This window comes from Zeugodacus cucurbitae, chromosome 4 (genome assembly GCF_028554725.1).
Source record: "Zeugodacus cucurbitae isolate PBARC_wt_2022May chromosome 4, idZeuCucr1.2, whole genome shotgun sequence".
Taxonomy (NCBI): Eukaryota; Metazoa; Arthropoda; class Insecta; order Diptera; family Tephritidae; genus Zeugodacus; species Zeugodacus cucurbitae.
The window spans coordinates 56,001,578-56,021,861 of record NC_071669.1 but is presented as its reverse complement, the minus strand read 5'-3'; the positions used below and the strand labels follow the sequence as shown (position 1 = coordinate 56,021,861).

Genomic DNA, 20,284 nt, shown 5'->3' with positions numbered 1-20,284 from the left:
ATTTTCAGCTTTCCTTTTTATGATTTCGCGCTTTAATTAAGATTTGCTCGTGTATCGCTCACTGACTATAGCCAAAAAGCCGCGTAGAACACAATGCAGGAGCCCACTCACAAACACATACACTCACCTAGAGACACTATCCATAAACACACACACACAAGCACATATGTAGGTGCTCACTTACATATCGCTTTCGTGTTGAAAAACAATTATATATAGCCGGTTTATCGATTGCATTATTCACTTTTTTAGAATTTTTGTTGCTGTTGTTGTTCTTATATTTATTGTAGCCGGTTTGTTAATTGTATCTTTCTTGCCGACAGCTTGTTAAATTAAACGTTTTCGGCTACCGTTGGTCGCGGGCTTTGCGCCTCCGGCCATTGGTGGCTTATTTAGAGTTCTTGACTCTTTAGCTTTTGGTGTTTTTGGTGCAAATTTGATATCGATTTAATTTCGGTGTAGGCATGAGCGTGGCGAATTAGTTGGGTTTAAAAAATATTTAGCTTTAATTTTCTACTCGATGAAGAATGGTTTCCATTTCTGGGTAATTAAATTTATTCTATTACAAAATTATTTAATTGAGGCAGAAGCGCCTTTTTTAATACGAAGCTGATATTTGCCTGTCAGTATTCTTGTTGTTTTTGTAGCGTACCAAATTATTTTAAGCGATACTACAGATTTGACAATCCTTGGTTGCGTAAAAATTCGGGTCCGCATCAGTTACTTAGAGTCGAGCATCGTGGGCACCGTCTATAGCGCAGTCTTCAAAGCGCCAAAGACTGGTAACCAAGATCGGTTATGTTAGGTTAAATTGCTGATCCCTGTGCAACATCTAGATCCACCCTTTGTAATGTCGCAAACTTCTCAAAATGGTTGACCGAGACACTTATGGGACGACTAAGCGCTTTGAGCCTTTGACGGATTTGTACAGGTTATTAATTAGTAATCGGGACAGTTCAACTAGTTCTCCGAAGTTTGTTCGATGTCGCAAATTCCCTTTCTTCGATGCAACTTTGGCAACTTGCATCCGTCAGCACATTTAGACTTACGGCAAGTAGCCCCATCGGGTAATGTCCAGCAAGAGCAAAAAGCTCAGTGGATCTCCACCTTAGGCCAGAATGACGTAACTTTATATTGTCTTACAAGAGGTTTTCAGGTCTCTTTGCACAATTTCTCACTGATATAAGCTTCACTTTATCAATGACTGAATATTCTGAAGAATTAAACTCACGTCCGATTCTGTTGGATTGTAAAGAATGCAGTATACAAATACACTCGGCACTAAAGTAGAGCTCAGAAGAACAACATGGACCTGAAGTTGGTTTGCTCCATAAGTTTCTCTTTCCATCTGTGTCTTGTGCTTGTCTCATTTCCAAGGAAATCTCATATTCTTCAACAATTGTCTTCATTTGCATATTCTTCATTAGTCGTGTCGCCTAGAGCCTGGTTCCTTTAAGTATTCCCAATAATGTAAGGTACATATGCTCTGGGACTGTCTCTGCATCACATGATTATGAGAATCCTTAGACTCCGCGACTAAACAAGGATGGTCATCATTAACCTTAGAGCTGTATGTGGGTGTCAGCAATACTTAACCCTTGGTTTTGGTAATCAGAGGGTTTAAGATGAGTCGAGCCTAGTCCCGGAGCTGCTAGTTTCGCCCTTAGGCGGGCAGTGGGATGGGAGTTTCCTCCTGGAAGGGGATAAGGTTATACCGCCTTTACTCGGTCGTCAGAGCCTCGTTCGTTGTGAACAGCGTTTACTGCGTGAAGGTGAGGTTGACTTATAGGAGGGATAGGCTATGTTTTCGCATCACCAACCCCATTCGCCCAATTTTGGTATTAGTTGAATGGGTCCCCGTCTTTACTTCTCGACTAGGCTACATATAGGCTAGAATTTTTATAATAGTTCTATAATTAGTTACTTCGACTCCTTAATTCTTCTAGACCACTTCATTTCCCAAGTTCTTGCAGTCTACCAAATTGATGTCTAAACAACAAAACTGCAAATTCACTGCTAACTGAAATCACTTTATAAACACTAATGCCATGTAAATACCAACTTTATTGGCTATACTTTGTGTGTGTGTGTTTGTTATCCTTTCAATAACGAATCAATAACATCAATTAGTATGTCATTATCACGTTTCAATGCATTAAATATAAATAAATACAACAGCAAACAAACCACCCTACAACAAATGCAAACAAAATGCAATGAATGAAGCGCTCAGGCAATGAGACGTCAAAAGAGTCACTTTAGCCCTTACCTTTAATACCGAGAGCCGACCGAAGTGAGAACCCTCGCATAGAGCATGCCGCCTGCGGTCGACAAGCAAGCAATAAATGGCAATGGTATGCGAAAAATCTATTGCAAAAATATTGTATGCACCGCCGCTGTGCAATTGTAACGAAGGGATAATAAGCACGCACGAATACAAACGAACACACATAGAGGCATAACCGACGCTTGTGCGTTCTTACTTCATGTCAATTGAGTCGGATTGGAATCCCTGCAACTTCAAAACACACTACCGTTATGTCTATTGAATGCATCAACGTGGTGTGTGTGGAAAGTTAATAACGGTTTAGTGTTCATGATCGGGCGTTTTGTGCAACAAGTACAAACGCACACACAGACACATGCAAGTATAATTATTATTGTTGTTGTTGCATTTAATCGGTTATTTATTGATGAGGCTATTGAATAGATTTCGTAAGGGATTTACCGCTATTACAGCTACATCCCTAGACATGTATACAAATGTATGTGTGTGTATACATTTTAATTGACATTAGCTATATTGAGGGGAATTGCACAATGCGGCCTTACATTCATCATCTGTATGTTTGTATATATGTATGTTTGCATGGGTCCCAAATAGACGCAGTTCAATAAATTTGCTTTGTGGTTGCTTGCCGGTGTATTTGACTGGTGTATTTGGCAATCACAAATAATTATGCAAATTAAGTACGTTTCAATAGCTCAATTTAATATGGCGATGAGGTGAAAGGAATCAATGACTTTTGTTGTTTTCAGAAAGAATAAATCGGTAAAGAGCTGCGGGGGGATTTCATGAAAGTAGCATATATAATAGAGAGGATCTAAGCGTAGATAGAAACCAACTTAGAGGAAAAACCATATATTAAAAATGGTTCAAAGAGCCGACGAGTATCTGATTAAGAAGCATGAGGAAGTATCGGTTGAAATCCACCGAACCAGTACGAAGTACTCAACTATTTTTTCAACAATGAATGAAAAAGTAGAAAATGTAATAAATTAGCCTATAATTATTTTTGAAGTAAATTGTAGATTATTATTTATCAAGACACACATATTAATTGAACATTTAATCCAAGATTAACTAATTACATCATTAGTACTTAATTAACAATGAATGAATCTAAAAGTGCCTATACAACTCTGTGGGGTTAAAATATTCACAGATAAAAAAATGGTAATTGACTCTCAATTTCTTAATTTACCACATAATGCAACAATTCACTAATTACTTCATTAATACTTAATTAACAATAAATTAATGTAAAAGTTCATATGCAACGCTATACAGTTGAAATATTCACAAATAAAATTAAAAGTCTTAAGACAACTGTCACAAATTAATTGCATAAATTGTTTATACTTGAACAACAAACTTAATGAGTCAATTAACATCTTAATTGTCTCAACTAATTGGCCTGTGAACTTGTTATTAAAGTTTTTGCTTCATAATTGAGCGATAGTGTTGAAATGAACGATGGGAAAGACAACAAAAAAGCGAAAGATCAGAACAAACCATCTTATTTAGATGGAGTGCTCTATGACGAAAATCTTTCAAGTATATATAATTAATGCAACATCTTTTCTTTAAATCAATCTAAATTTACTATTACTTATTTTATGTTGTTATCAAAATTCAAGAGCTTTAATTTTTAATTATTTTCCTTCTTATTTTTCAGGGTCTAACATGGAAACTTTGCCGTAAATGGGTAAGTCTAAACAACTTAAAGTGGAAAGCGATGACAATGTTTAACTAATCTAAGTCTAAATAATAGCCTTCATCGCAGAGTAAACCTAAACAGTCTTTATTAAGGGGCTATAACAGTGTAGCTCATGAAAAATTAGGCGATTTTCGTGATTTTTTTAAAAGGAAGTACTCGATCGAATGTTTCGAAGTTTTTTTGGACATAATCAGGTATATTTTCAGTTATATTTTATGATTTTTTTTTACAAAAATTTTGAAAAATAACGGAATTATGTGCTTGATTGAATTTTACTTCACATTAGCGGATTATACTCTATCTTATAACTTGAAATTTCGAACATAAGTAGTCCGGCTCGCAAAAATTGAACCGAACACCTCTCGGTTTTTTTTCGTTAATCTGCTGACGCAAACTCTCGGTATCAATCGGTATGTGAAAGTGCGTGATCGTTTACTTTTCGGATTGCCTTTCGTTTTTTGTGAGTCAACTAAATGAAGGTGTAAATAATAACTCTGCTACAACAATCTAATAAAGCTTAACTATGAACTAAGCTTTATCAGAAACTGTGAAAAGTTAAAAGTTGGCGTCGAAGTGATTCGAATAAGGTGTACAATAATAAGAGTGTATTTGAAATAAATATTATTACGAATAGTCGTCAATCGTCAAGATGGTTTTTTGGACAGAAAGTAATGAAATTACGAATTTATAAAGTAAAATATAAAACATTATTTAAGTATATATTATCGAGATCAAATATATCTGTATATAAAAAATACTTCTGTTTTGAGTTTTGTTTTTTGATTTTGATTTTATGTATATTTTCATCAAATACACCCAAGCTGCCAAGCATCAATGACCTCCATTTGCCAATTTTCAATTATTTTTGCAGCATTATTTTGCACAAATACATAGAAACAAGCAATATTGAGTTGAATACATACACACATACATGCCCACATCTGCACATTGACATTTATTTTTAGCGTAATTTCATTTCATTTCATTACAAAAATAAATGGTGTACACTTTGTGGCACGTTTTTCACGCTTTAAAAATAATCGAAATTAATATTATTTATTTAAGATCGCAAGCGAAGAAAAATTTTGCGAAAAAAACAGCTCATTTGCAGTCGCTGCCAATGGCAATGCCGTCAGCGCGGTACGCATATGCTATGCAATAATGGCGAATATCAAGTAACAGTGCGGCGGAGAAGTATATGGTATATAAATATATGGATTTCTACGCGCTGCTGACGAGTGCAACTGGTAGCCCGAAAGTGAGTGCCAAATTATCTTGCGGCCTTCTAAATTTCTTGCTGTCATATTTTCTATTTGAAATAGAAAGAAAAAAAAAATACCGTTATGAAACTTGTTGCACTTAGCGGCAGTGGCAGTGCGAAGGCGATATGGCAAATTAAGTTGTAGAGGAAAATTTTACCAGTGTGAATGGAGGAGCTGTGTAAAAATATTAAATATTGTGGAAAAAAATGATTCTCACAATGAAATAAAAGTTTATAAAAAATATTTCAAAAAATCAAAATTCTTTCCAATACTTTTAATAAATTAATGAAAAATTTAATCGCTTTAGAGATATATGAAGATTTTATACAAATATTTTTGCAATAAAAATTATGTACAAAATAAATTTAATTTTATATTACAACAAAAATATTTTCTACACAAATTAAATTTTTGGTAATTTTTATTGTTTAAAGTTTCAATTTAAGAAAATAATTTCAAAAAATTTCAAAATAATAAAATGAGTAAAAAAATATATTTTTTTAAATTAAAAAATAATAATTAAAATTAAAAAAAAATGTAACAACAATAATAATATTGAAATAAAATTAGATAATTTTTTATGGATCCAAAAAATTGATTTAGAATCATAAAATAGTTTGTAAAAACCGCAATAAAATGTTATAAATAAATTTACAACAATTGTAAAAATTTACAACAACTAATATTTATGTTAATGAATTTATTATCTACAACTTTGCTTCCGCCGTTTTCCAATAGATGTCTCAGAGATCTGCTTTTTGAGCCGAATTCTCGACGTTTGCGGGAATGTCTCTAGGGTCAAGCACTGGTCAATTAAATCGATTAAATCGTTTTATATCGTTCTTGGACATTTGTGTCAACATTACCCAACAAAATATTTGTAGAGATCTGTTGGCATCCCAAACGTATTCTCAACTGAAAATGTCACTTTTTGAGCCGAATATTCGACATTTGCGGGAAATTTTGCTTTTCTTTTTTAATTCCAAGAAAAGTGCGGCTGAGGCTCAGCGACATTTGTAACATCGACATTTGTAGACCAATAAATTATTACCAATTTTTTATTAAATAAATTACTAAAACTCTTTTGGGTGTATTTATTTTTGTTTAAGTTCAGGAAAATATTTTTCTATTAAAATGGCAATATTGTAAAAATATTTTTTTTATTTTTTTTTTTAATTTTAATTTTTTTTTTAATTTTATTTATTGACAATTTTTTATTAAAATATTTTTTTTTTATTTAATTTAAATTTTGTTTTTTTATTTTTTAACATAATATTTTACAATTAAAATTATAATTTCGTCAAAAAATATCTTTGCAACCCTAATAAAATATATATTTTACACTGATTCGAATAATTGCATTTTTTCCAAACTTTTTTGTTTAATAATAAAAAAAAATACAACAAAAATTATTTAACAAAATAACAAAAACAAAATTTTGGCAAATTATTTTCACAACAAAGTAATTTTCCAAAATTTTTATTTTCAAAAATTTAAATTATTGCAATTGTTTCATACAATTTATACGCAACATTAACTGCACAATTTAATTAAAAACAAAATTTTATTGAAAAACAAATATTTTCGAACATTATTATGTACAGCAAATGTGTATGACGCTTGTGGCAGCCGCGCGCACAACAACATGCCAATGAATAATGGCATCATTGAAATAATCTAGAAATAAATTAAATTTGTGTTGTTGTTGTTGGCGTTGTGCTTGCACGATTTTATTTAGGCGCAAATGTGTGCATTTCACACCCGCCATAAGTGGCGCGGCCACTTGACGCTACTACAGGCCGCACGTCACCGCTGCATGCCACTTGGCTCCTGTACATTAAAAAAAATACATATGTATATATGTATATATAAATTATATGTATATATGTGTATGTATGTATGTATTTGTACGTGGCACTCATAGTCATAAGCGGAAAATACCGTATTTATTATTGGAATAAAATCTCGAAGAAGTCAGCACAACGGCAAAGTGCATGCAAGCCAACGCAGCGAGCGCAGCAGCGCGGCTGGTGTAGCCCGAACGCGTTCCACCTGCCAAAAGTGCTACGAATGTACTTATTTGTAGATCCATATGGTCGGCCAAAGGCGTTCGTCACTGACTACACTTGCTTCTTATTGCTATTGTTGTTGTTGTATTGGTTGCTCTTAGCTGCGTTGGTTGCCACCATCGCTACCAAGCACCTAACGTTGCTGCTGTTAATGGTACTCATTCGAGAATTTATTTAAATTTTCTTGCTTTTCAATCTAAAAATAATTGAGTCTTAAAAATAGGAAATTTAAATTAGTTCAAAATATCATATACACATAATTTTTGTGATTTTCCAATTTAGATTTATTCTTTTTTATATAGATTTACGTGCATATTTCGGATATATGTATGTACACACAAAGATGAGTGGTGTGCGTACATAGAAGATTTTATATTTTTGGTTGAACTAAAAATATGACAGCATAGTGTGAACATGAATATTTGTGGCATAAATATATATATATATGTATTTAATATTATTTCTGACAGTTCAGGCATTAAAATATTATCGGTGAACAAACATCGAAAACAAGTTCATTTACCACTTGGTGATTTTTTTGTTCTTTATTTTGTGAAGCTTTACTTTGCGGATAACATATCTTAAGATCGAGAGAGATATCTACTACGGGTCTTAACCTTATAAATTAGCCACATAGCCCCGTGAACCTTGCTGTGTTATAAGCTTTTGTTATGAGGATCCTCACTGAAGTGTAATGATAGACGGATATCTAGGTTAGAATCCTTTGCATTATTTTGAACTCAATATGGAATTCAACAGTAAGGAGACACCACAATGAGAAAGAAAGTTCGAATGAAATATTAGCTTGTCAAATATCCCCCTTCCACCCTTTTGTCTTTGGAATTTCGCGGCTATGCATAAAGCGCTACAGAGCTCGTATCTGGCAATACTATATATCTATGAAAGGTCTCGACATAACCTACAAAACGACGGTATGCATGTTTAGTTTGGATATTGCGTTCAAAAGTTATAGACGTGTAAACATGGAGTTCGCGAACGCCGAAATTCGCGCTATTTTAAAGTTTTCCTTCGTTAAAGTCAAATCTGCTAGAGAATCATTCCGTGAGATTAATGATGTTTTGGGGAATGGTACTCTATCACTTCGAACTGCGGAGGAATGGTTTCGACGATTCAGAGCGGGTGAAAACGACACCATGGATACAACAGCCGGCGGAAGACCTGTGACGACAAATACCGATCAAATTATGGAAAACATCGAGTTAGACCGGCATGCGGCATCTCGTGACATTTCCCAGAAGATGGGAGTTAGCCACCAAACCATTTTAAACCATCTGCAGAAGGCCGGATACACCAAAAAGCTTGATGTTGGGGTGCCCCATGATTTGACGCAAAAAAAACCTTCTGGACCGAAACAACGCCAGCAATATGCTGCTGAAACGGAATGAACTCGACCCATTTTTGAAGCGGATGGTGACTGTCGACAAAAAATGGATTACATACGACAATATCAAGCGAAACCGGTCTTCCCAAACAGTGGCCAAACCGAGATTGACGGCTTGAAAGGTTTTGCTGTGTGTTTGATGGGAATGAAAGGGAATCATCCACCATGAGCTGCTTCCATATGGCCAGTCGCTTAATTTTACCATCTACTGCGCACAACTGGACCGCTTGGTCGACCAGAAGCGTCCAAAATTGGCCAACAGGAAGGGTGTAGTGTTCCACCAGGACAACGCCAGAACACACTTTGTTGATGACTCGTCAGAAGCTGTGGGAGCTCGGATGAAATGCTTTTATCGCATCCACCACATAGCCCGGACATAGCGCCAAGTGATTAGCACCTGTTTCTGTCCATGGCGAAAGCCATTGGTGGTGTAAAGGTGAACTCAAAATAGGCTTGTGAAAAGTGGTTCTCCGAGTTCTTAGCAAATTAGGAGGGGGACTCTACGAGAGGGGTATTATGAAGTTACCGTCTAGATGAAAACAGATTATTGAACGAAAGGGCGTATATTTGAACTGAATCCGATCGCTGTAACACTTTTTATAAAGCATTGAGTAAAGACAAAAAAGCGGATGGGAGATATTTTCCAACCTGATATTTAAAGACTGCACCGAAATTAGCTATATCATTTGTTCTACTGATACTTGTCACTCTCAATACAATTCAACAAATGAGTATTTCGTAAAATTCAGCGAAAGTATGATATTGATGTACACCAACCACTTTTGAAGGTAACAACAGGATAACTATCACGAATAAAAATTAAGTTTTGAGAGGGAATATTTTAGGCAGTCCTCTGTTGAATAAATTTAATTAACAAAATAATGAACCCCAAGATATTGTGATCTAATAACCACTAACTTCAAATTATCTTCAGTAAAACTGTAACTAATATAAATTTATTGACAAACACCAACCCAAAACTGCAGCTGCTATCAATAAATACTCATTTCGAGTATTTTCCAAACAAGTTTACCACTTTAATGGCGAATAAATAATTAAATTTTCATGCACACATTTGTGCATCTTCGAAGCGTGATCATTTTCCATGTCACCGATCAGCATAGTGATCGCACAGCTATTTTTAGTGTCTAGCTGTCATTGTCATACAAAAAAAATCATGCCAATTATTTATACTATATATTGTCCACATATACTCTACAGAGCATGGTCCATTGGCGGCAATAAAGAGTTAAATAGTTAAGTACTTAATTGATTGATGCGACAACGAGCTGCGCGATCGGCGACAATTGATGATCAGCAGAGGAGCATCAATAGCGCGGGTGGTGGCTGCAGATGTGGTGTAGTGGGTCTAACGGTTTTGTATGCGACCCAGCGCAACGTGAGCATGGTCCGCGCTTAATCAATCAACTAACACTAATTGCGAGCAATCTTAATGATTGAAGATATCTGCGCGAGTGCATTACTGATTCGAGGCACTCACCAATTTGGTAGGAATTTTCCGGAATTTCAAGAAATTATTGTATTTTTTTTTTGGTGTTTTAATGTTGTTTCATTAGATTATTTGTTCGGTCTGTTTTTAATTAAATTAGCGCTCGTTAACTTTCTCTTAGTGTTTAACACTAATCAAAGCGTTGTTGCTACACTTCAACGCTCAGCACTTTCCCTTGACCATCGCGCGTTCGCAAATCTCAAGTCGATCAATGCCGTTGGATGCTGATACCGGCCACTTGAGACACAGTGAGTGTTGTTGGATTTTCAGTTTCATAGCCAATTAAATGCATAGCGAATTGAGTGCAGTGTTGTATTTGTGGGTTATTGTTGTTGTTGCACTTAATTATTACTTGCAACGCGTCAAGCAGCATCGAGAACACAATCAACGAGCAGTAAAAAAAGAATTCTTAGCGACGGCATCATTTTACATTGTTCTTTATGCGATTGTTGTTGTTACTCATATTGTTGTTGTTATTATTGTTGTTGTTGTCATAATCGCATTGCATGATATGTGCACATTAATTAAAAAGAAACTAATATTTTCATGAGTCGTGTTAATTGAATTATCGCGTTCGTACATTGTTCGACAACAACTTGTGGCTACCACATACTCAGATGAATATATATACTCATATGTATGTATATATAATATTCATCTAAGAGTGTACTTGATTCCAGTACTTCTTGTAGAAACTGTTATGCATTGTTGCCATGTCGCTCATTTGTTCTCAACTCCGATACGGCTTAATTGGAGCACGAAATGCTAATCTGGTGTAGAGGCGAGATAAGGCTGAAGAGATTTTCAGTTGAGAGAGGGTGAGGGGAAATTTGAGATCGAAGTGTTATAACTTAATATAAAAAAATAATTATTTAATTTTAATAATGAGTCGATAAAAGCACAGTGGTTTTTCCTTTCCAATAATTCCTTCCAATCACTCTATTTTCTCTTAACTAGGTTAAGTTAGACAGCTTAGAGCGCTGTCCATTGTGATATCAGTAACTCCCCAACTCCCGATGGATCAAAGAGTCTTAAGATTCAACAAAACGCTTGGAATCTGTTACGAATTACTTCAGTCGGCTTATGTCGATTCAAGCCAATTCGCTAGGATAGCCGAAAATGGGCATTCCGAGGTGTTTCAACCTCAGTCTGGCAAAAGCTGGACAGCGGAGTTGGAAATGGTTAGATGATTCCAGCTCGCCTTTCTGCATACAGCTTTGGCAACTTGCATCTGCCACGATCCCAAGTCTCAGCGCATGGGTACCCATTGGACTATGTCCAGTAAGCACACCGATGATGAATGTGGTACCCTCTCTTGCAAGATTGTCCGCTTTTAGCAAAGATCCGCGGTGACCGGGTACAGAGTCGGATAGAAAAATAGCGGGAAGCTATTGCTAAAAATCGAAGACACTCCTTAACTAGCCTAGAGCGCACTGTCAACGATTCCAATTCTAGTATTACCTCTCTGCTGTCGGAGTGAATACATACCTCTCTAAAAAAAGCCACCTTACGGATCAGTTTGCGAACTCTGCCTGGAAGACACTGCAGTGGTCTGTTAGTCTAAAGCTGGTGTAGATAGAGAGCTTCCGGCACCTTCTCCCCTAGCTTCGATCCGTCCGTGAATAAGCTAACTGCACTTCTCCTCTATTGACTTCTTCTTTCCCACATAGCCTTCGTGGGTACGTGCGCAGAGATGAAACCGTTAGGGGACGGTTCTGTGGTCCAAGTAATCAGGGATGCAATCGAACCGACGGAGAATTAAAGAATTAACCCCCTGTTAAATTATCGAATTAGGCTTTGAAAAATGTTTGCAGTTGAAGTTATCCAGCAATGAGACTCGACAACCGACTAGTTGTATTGAACTAGCCAAACTCATGTTCGATTCGCTATTCTTCAGCTCGCTATGTTTGAGCTCTATTTTCTCGTTAAAAAATTTCAAACACAAAGTTATCCAGTTGAATTAAACACAAGAGAGTTTAAGAGTATTTGAATATCTTATCTAAAATAATAAAACCTGTTAATGCCACTCTACTATATTTATAACAGTTGTTTGTTCGATTCGCCATACTTCGCAGTTGTCAGCTAATCAATCTAAATGTAGATAAAAGATTATTCTTTTTTAGTAGAAGATAAGTGTTTGACACTTAAAAATCTTATTTGAGTCCAAAATATCGCTCCTAAAGAACTACTAATACCAACTTTGGTCTTGTAACAACAGAATTAGAACTGTCCCGTGATTGTTTACTTTTCAATGTCAAGCTTGAATTGAAATTATTTACCCTAATTGCTTTAAAAAGGAAGCATGAAGCTTCTGTCTTATCTAGATCTAGGAGGTTCCTCGTTCAATCTTAAACCAAATATACTCTACGATTTCGAAAATTCGACTTCAGTCTTATAAATTCCATTCTGTCATATATAATGTATATCACATATTTACCCGCTTTCCACTTGTCTCAGTTCTTCAGTTGCTTTCACTTGAAATCTTTGTAACCTGAGCAGCACACGCTTAAATAAAAAGAAGCCACACAAAGGTTATTAAGCGACAACATGCGGGAGTTTCGACAACGCCAAAATAAAATATATTGAGACATTCTTCCGCTCTTTAGCAGTTTTTGATGTGCCTTACAACCGCAAGTTCGCCTTCAGTTTTCGGTGTTTGTCACTCAAATTTGATTGCACTGCCTCGTTGCACTCGTGACAAGCGCTAATAAAGCAGGACAAAAGACAAGGACGAATACCGAAATAGTGCCGAAATAACCGCAAAGCAATTAATTGTACTGTATCTTGAGAAACTGATATCAATATGCTTTGAAATTTAATTCGATTCATTGCTACGATTGAAGAGTTTTTGGTTTTTCCAAGTACTGAGCGAGAATTGTCTGCATGAAATTCGGTTGAAAACCGCATGAAAATGTTGGTGGGCTATTAAATTTCTGTGAATATATTTTAGGACCATTCTTATTCATGATCTGTTACAATGAGGGTATAAGATTTCACTCCGAAAAGTTGGAAATTTACTTTGGATAGTAAGTGCAGGTCTTTGAATTGAAGAAATTTTGGAATATTTAGCATAATTTAGGTTTTCATACTGTTGAATGAACTGTAGATTAGTAGATCGGGTGGTAGATGATTAAATATTGACTTGGTTTATAGTTTAAACTGTTTAAAATACCAGCTAAATACCGTTATTTATGTTCTTCCAAGTTAAAACCGCGTTCTTAAATTCCTATAACTTCAGCAGTGTTCCAAATCAATCGTCACTTCGGATTATAATGGTATTTGGTATTCTGAAAGCGCTTCCGAAACCACTCTTTCCAGTCATCTCTTCGTCGACTTAGTTCAATTAAGAAATCTCTCCTTTCGAAGTGTTTCAAGGTACGATTTAATCTCGATTTCGTATAGGTTATGCGATATTGCTTTAGACTTCATTTATCTTGATACAAGAAGTCTCTCGAAACATTTCGAGTAGCTCGAAGAACGGACTTATCGATATCTCAGAAGTGATTGTACTCAACCTCTACACTTATCTGGAATCTTTTGCTTAATATTCGCCAATTAAGAACCGGCTTGTTAGCAAGGAAATCAGGGACAAAGAATCGTATCTAATTGCGGTTTTATTGGCTTTTTATGCCATTTTGTTATTGCATGACAACTGTCAATTTGCACTTTTCCCTTTCATTAGATTGGAATGCGTGGATAATTCAGAGAAGTGATATATAGTAGATATATATACATATATCAGTCTTTCAACAGTATGTCTGTGTAAGTATATACATATGTACATGGATATGATATCTTTATGGGTTTTATGTGAAATCTGAAATCGGCATTTGGCAAAAAATAGCTCAATTGTTGGGTCATTGTTTGGCCAATCACATTAGTGCGGCAATTCGCAGTGAGTTAATTTCAATTGGCAGTCAATTTCCCGGCCATTATCTGATGTTACACGTAATTGCCATTCCCAGTTGTGCCAGAGTTGCATTTGATACATAAATAGATCCTTAAATACATGCACGCATATGTCAGTGTATTAAAATAACTATAACGCATAACAACAACTAGGCAAATAATTCAGCAAACAACAAGTCCAACAACAACAACAATAACATAATTTCACATAAATGTTGTGGCTGGCGGTGAACCTGTGATTTGTGTTTCTATTGACGGTTGTGTGGCACTGGTGGCAGCACATATGTGGCATGAACATACATATATAACATATATAGAATAGTATTTTTACCAACAATTTAATTTATTGCATGCAATCAACATTTCGACTTCCAAACCCATATGTATGATATGTAAATTCATGTTTTATGTATGGTTATAACGGGTGATTTTTTTGAGGTTAGGATTTTCATGCATTAGTATTTGACAGATCACGTGGGATTTCAGACATGGTGTCAAAGAGAAAGATGCTCAGTATGCTTTGACATTTCATCATGAATAGACTTACTAACGAGCAACGCTTGCAAATCATTGAATTTTATTACCAAAATCAGTGTTCGGTTCGAAATGTGTTTCGCGCTTTACGTCCGATTTATGGTCTACATAATCGACCAAGTGAGCAAACAATTAATGCGATTGTGACCAAGTTTCGCACTCAGTTTACTTTATTGGACATTAAACCAACCACACGAATGCGTACAGTGCGTACAGAAGAGAATATTGCGTCTGTTTCTGAGAGTGTGGCTGAAGACCGTGAAATGTCGATTCGTCGCCGTTCGCAGCAATTGGGTTTGTGTTATTCGACCACATGGAAGATTTTACGCAAAGATCTTGGTGTAAAACCGTATAAAATACAGCTCGTGCAAGAACTGAAGCCGAACGATCTGCCACAACGTCGAATTTTCAGTGAATGGGCCCTAGAAAAGTTGGCAGAAAATCCGCTTTTTTATCGACAAATTTTGTTCAGCGATGAGGCTCATTTCTGGTTGAATGGCTACGTAAATAAGCAAAATTGCCGCATTTGGGGTGAAGAGCAACCAGAAGCCGTTCAAGAACTGCCCATGCATCCCGAAAAATGCACTGTTTGGTGTGGTTTGTACGCTGGTGGAATCATTGGACCGTATTTTTTCAAAGATGCTGTTGGACGCAACGTTACGGTGAATGGCGATCGCTATCGTTCGATGCTAACAAACTTTTTGTTGCCAAAAATGGAAGAACTGAACTTGGTTGACATGTGGTTTCAACAAGATGGCGCTACATGCCACACAGCTCGCGATTCTATGGCCATTTTGAGGGAAAACTTCGGAGAACAATTCATCTCAAGAAATGGACCCGTAAGTTGGCCACCAAGATCATGCGATTTAACGCCTTTAGACTATTTTTTGTGGGGCTACGTCAAGTCTAAAGTCTACAGAAATAAGCCAGCAACTATTCCAGCTTTGGAAGACAACATTTCCGAAGAAATTCGGGCTATTCCGGCCGAAATGCTCGAAAAAGTTGCCCAAAATTGGACTTTCCGAATGGACCACCTAAGACGCAGCCGCGGTCAACATTTAAATGAAATTATCTTCAAAAAGTAAATGTCATGAACCAATCTAACGTTTCAAATAAAGAACCAATGAGATTTTGCAAATTTTATGCGTTTTTTTTTTTAAAAAAAGTTATCAAGCTCTTAAAAAATCACCCTTTATATGGTTCTCTGTATATATGCTGACATTCACCGACTCAAACAGATGTGTAATAGATGAGTTTGAAAGTTAAATTACATATTCACTCTATATATGTTTGAAAATAGCTGTGTTTTAATATCAAGACTTACATACAAACATAAATCCATATGCATTTAATGATGTAAATACAATGGCAAATTGGAACTGCAAGTCAAATTATTAAATAGCAAGCCGCATATATACCCAATAAACATTTAGGTTTGAGTGAAATTAAGCCTTAAATTGAGATCTAATGTACTTCTCAAGCCTCCACCAAATTTTCTCAACAGTTTTTCAACTGAAGAATTATAGCATTTTCAAGAGAAGCCTTTTTAAGGCAATTATAAAATTTCTCAACTTGATAAAACAAAAATTCTCCACTTGAAAAAGTCTTAATTCTCAACTTAAGACAACTATAATTCCCAACATGAATTAATTATAATTTCGAACTTAAAAAAATTGAATCAACAAAATTATAATTATCAACTTGAAAAAAATTAAAATTCTCGACTTGACAAAAATAAAATTCTCAAAGTGAATTAAATATAATTCTCAATGTAATGGAATCAGAATTCTCAAGTTGAGAAAAATTTTAATCGACTTGAGAAAATTTTAATTCTCCACTTAATAGAACCAAAAATCTCAAGTTGAGAAAAATTATTAATCTCGACTTGAGTTTTAAAGTTTAAAGCTTTTAATTCTCAACTTGAGAAAAATAAAATTCTCACCTTGAATGAAATATAGTTCTCAACTTGATAGAACCAAAATTGTCAAGTTGAGAAAAATTATAAATCGACTTGAGAAAATTTTAATTCTCAATTTGAAAAAATTCTCACTCTCAAATTGAAATAAATATAGTTCTCAACTTAATAGAACCAAAAATCTCAAGTTGAGAAAAATTATTAATCTCGACTTGAGTTTAAAGTTTAAACCTTTTAATTCTCAACTTGAAAAAATTTAAATTCTCAATTTGAGAAAAATAAAATTTTCACCTTGAATGAAATATAGTTCTCAACTTGTTAACACCAAAAATTTTAAGTTGAGAAAAATTATAATTTCACTTGAGTATATTCTAATTCTCAACTTGAAATAAATATAGTTCTCAACTTAATAGAACCAAAAATCGCAAGTTGAGAAAAATTATTAATCTCGACTTGTGAAAATTATATCTTCTTCAAAGGCGTAAAGAATGCTGTTATGGATATCAACTCCGGAACTATAACTTTATCAAGCATTTTAGAAGCACATTTTGAATGCTTATTGGGTACACTATAAATATTTAACTGTATGTATATTTAACAGTTTGTATATGTATATTCGCAATTCCAAAATGCAAGTACTCTATGTCAAGCCCCAAAAGCAAATGGCAACAAGTGCATGTAATGGCTGTTAAATCGACAGACTGGCAGGCAGACAGCCAGACACAGATCAGCAAATGGCTGCAGGCAGTAAGTCAGCGACATGATTATTGTTATGTGAACACATTTAGACAAACATTAGCAGCTGGATGATTATATATACAATACAACAAAACAATTTCTAAAATTATGAATTTAAGGGCACAAATAGTTTGAAATTTTTGCTACATGTGTCTGTCTATATGTTCTCAGCTGTTTGTCTGTATGCTGTAGTTGGCATGACATGCCAATTCAATGGTTTCACTGTCAAATAACAAAGCTGTAATTGTTTGTCAACATTCGTTTAGTGTGCGGTCGGGCGGTTTGGCATGCGAAAATTTTCGAACAACTTTTGGTTAAAATATAGTTTGGTATGTAATAGGGCGGTTCTTAAAGCAAGTGAATAGGGATAGAATTAGAGACAGTTGTTATAGTTCAAATAAATAATTAAATTGAAAGGAATATGAAATCGGATAAAAAAATGAAGAGGTTTCAGAAGGCTTACAGCTAAAAATTATAATTAATAATTATATAAATTATGTTTAGAGTTGCCAACTATTTAAATTTTTTATAAATTACGACTTTTATGATAAAGGCATTATTACATTATAAATGCATGATATAAAAATGATAAAAGTAAAAAAATTGATTGAGAAGAGTTGCCACCTTTTTGAATGTTTATTAATTTTTCATTAAACAAATTATTAGTAAAATAAGCACGCTCAAGAAAAATTTATTTTAGATTTTTTTTTGGAAGTGTTGCCGCCTGTTTATCATTTTAATTTAAGCAAAAAATAAAATAGGTATAATAAAATAATTTAAATAGTTGTAAAATTAACATTTTTGATGCCTCTGATGTACAAATGGATATTTTCCATAGAAAGCCAGTCCATTAGTTAAACCAGAAACCAGTTTTAAAAGAATTTGGCTTAGCTTTGCATGAACTAACAATGACACCAGACGATATCTGTAAATCGATATTTGTATTGTCTTCCTCATTTCCTAAATATAAAAATTAACAAGTAAGGAAAGGCTAAGTTCGGGTGCAACCGAACATTTTATACTCTAGCAATTTATTTTGAGATTTACCTATATTTTCGGTGAGTTCTTCATGTTTGATATCAGGGGCCTTGAAAAGTCATGGTCCGATTTTGACAATTTTACCACAAGTGATGTCACAGCTCAAATACAGTATTTGTGTAAAGTTTTATTTCGCTATCTTTATCGGTTCCTTATGTATACATTATAAAGTGAACGAATCAGAAGGATTCAAAATTGAGTTATATGGGAAGTAGGCGTAGTTGTGAACCGATTTCGCCCATATTCCACCAGTGTCATCAGGGTGTCAAGAAAATATTATATATTGAAATCTGTCGAGTAGTTCTTGAAATATGGTTCTTGACCCATAAGTGGGCTACGCCACGCCCATTTTCCATTTAGTAAAAAATTTCGGTGGAGCTTCCTTATGCCATTTCTTGTGTAAAATTTGATGTTTCTGACGTTTCTCGTTAGTGAGTTAACGCACTTTTAGTCATTTTCAACCTAACCGTTGTATGGGAGGTGGGCGTGGTTATTATCCGATTTCTTTCATTTTCGGATTGTATAAGGAAACGGCTAAAAGAAATGACTGCAGAAAGTTTGGTTTATATAGCATTATTGGTTTGATACAAAAAATCTATTTTGGGGCGGGGTCACGCCCACTTTTCCAAAAAATTTACACTTAAATGTGCCCCTCCTTAATGCGATCCTATGTTCCAAATTTTATTTTTATAACTTTATTTATGGCTTAGTTATAGCTCTTTATGTGTTTTCGGTTATCACCATTTTGTGGGCGTGGTAGTGGTCCGATTCCGCCCATGTTCGAACTTGACCTTCTTATGGTGCCAAGGAACATGTGTTCCAAGTTTCATTAAGATATCTCAATTCTGACTCAAGTTACAGCTTGCACGGACGGACAGACGGACAGACAGACATTCGGATTTGAACTTTACTCATCACCCTGATCACTTTGGTATATATAACCTTATATCTAACTCGTTTAGTTTTAGGAATTACAAACAACCGTTATGTGGACAAAACTATAATACTCTCTTAGAAACTTTTGTTGCGAGAGAATAAAAAAGAAATAATTTTCGGGTCAATACGACCCGACCTTTGCTACCCTGGGCTAAACTACCCAAGCATGCATGAAAATTTTCAAATTCAGCACTGCCAGAGCGCGAAGTTGTCAGCTAAACCACAAACAGATTCATGTCAAACCGTGTCACGTGAGTTGTCATGCATGTGTCATTTGATGAGTGTTTTCCTTTTTAACGTTTTTCTACTCACATGCAACATTATGCTAACTATTTAAACAGAAAAAAAACTTTGTGGTTACATTTTTCTTCAACTTGAAAAAAAAAAATCGGAAAATTTAAAAAAATTGTGTTTGTATGTAAAACAAATATTAAATTTAAATAAGTAGCAAACATGCAAAGGTGTAGCCAAAACGCTGTAGAAAATTTCAACAAACACGTTAGAAGCCGAAATGGCATGCTTAGAAAGCGACAGGGTGGCAACAAACCCGAAACTCATACATTCAACATGCAGGTGTATGTGTTTGTGTTCGCCTGCACAGCAATTCTCATGTACAATTTGAGAAAGCAAAAGCAATAACAAAAACGAACAAGAAATAGAAATAAATGAACAGAAAAAGAATTCAGCACGTCATTTGCTTATTATTAAATTTGAAATAGAGCGGACAGGTTTGCGTGTAGCGATAATTGATGATAAATGTTGTATAATTAGAAAAATACCCAAAAATTATGAAAGGAAAAAAACACAAAAAAAACAAAAATAATAAATGTATATGGTAGTGAGAAAAAAAAATACTATTTTCGTATGAGGAATTAAGAAAATATGCATTTACGTCGTGACATTGAAAATTATGCCTTATCGCCACATGCAACTGCAGCAGTTACTAACAGTGGCATTTATGAACATACAA

General features: G+C 34.8%; 1 long non-coding RNA gene across 2 annotated transcripts in view; it reads left to right on the top strand.

The window, feature by feature from the left end:
• LOC114805326 (uncharacterized) overlaps nt 1-20,284 on the top strand; it is a 141,905-nt gene that overhangs the window by 81,767 nt on the left and 39,854 nt on the right. For both annotated transcript variants that reach the window (XR_008470862.1, XR_008470861.1), the window contains one exon: nt 3,960-3,989. This is a non-coding gene — a long non-coding RNA (uncharacterized LOC114805326). The remainder of the gene's footprint in view (nt 1-3,959; nt 3,990-20,284) is intronic.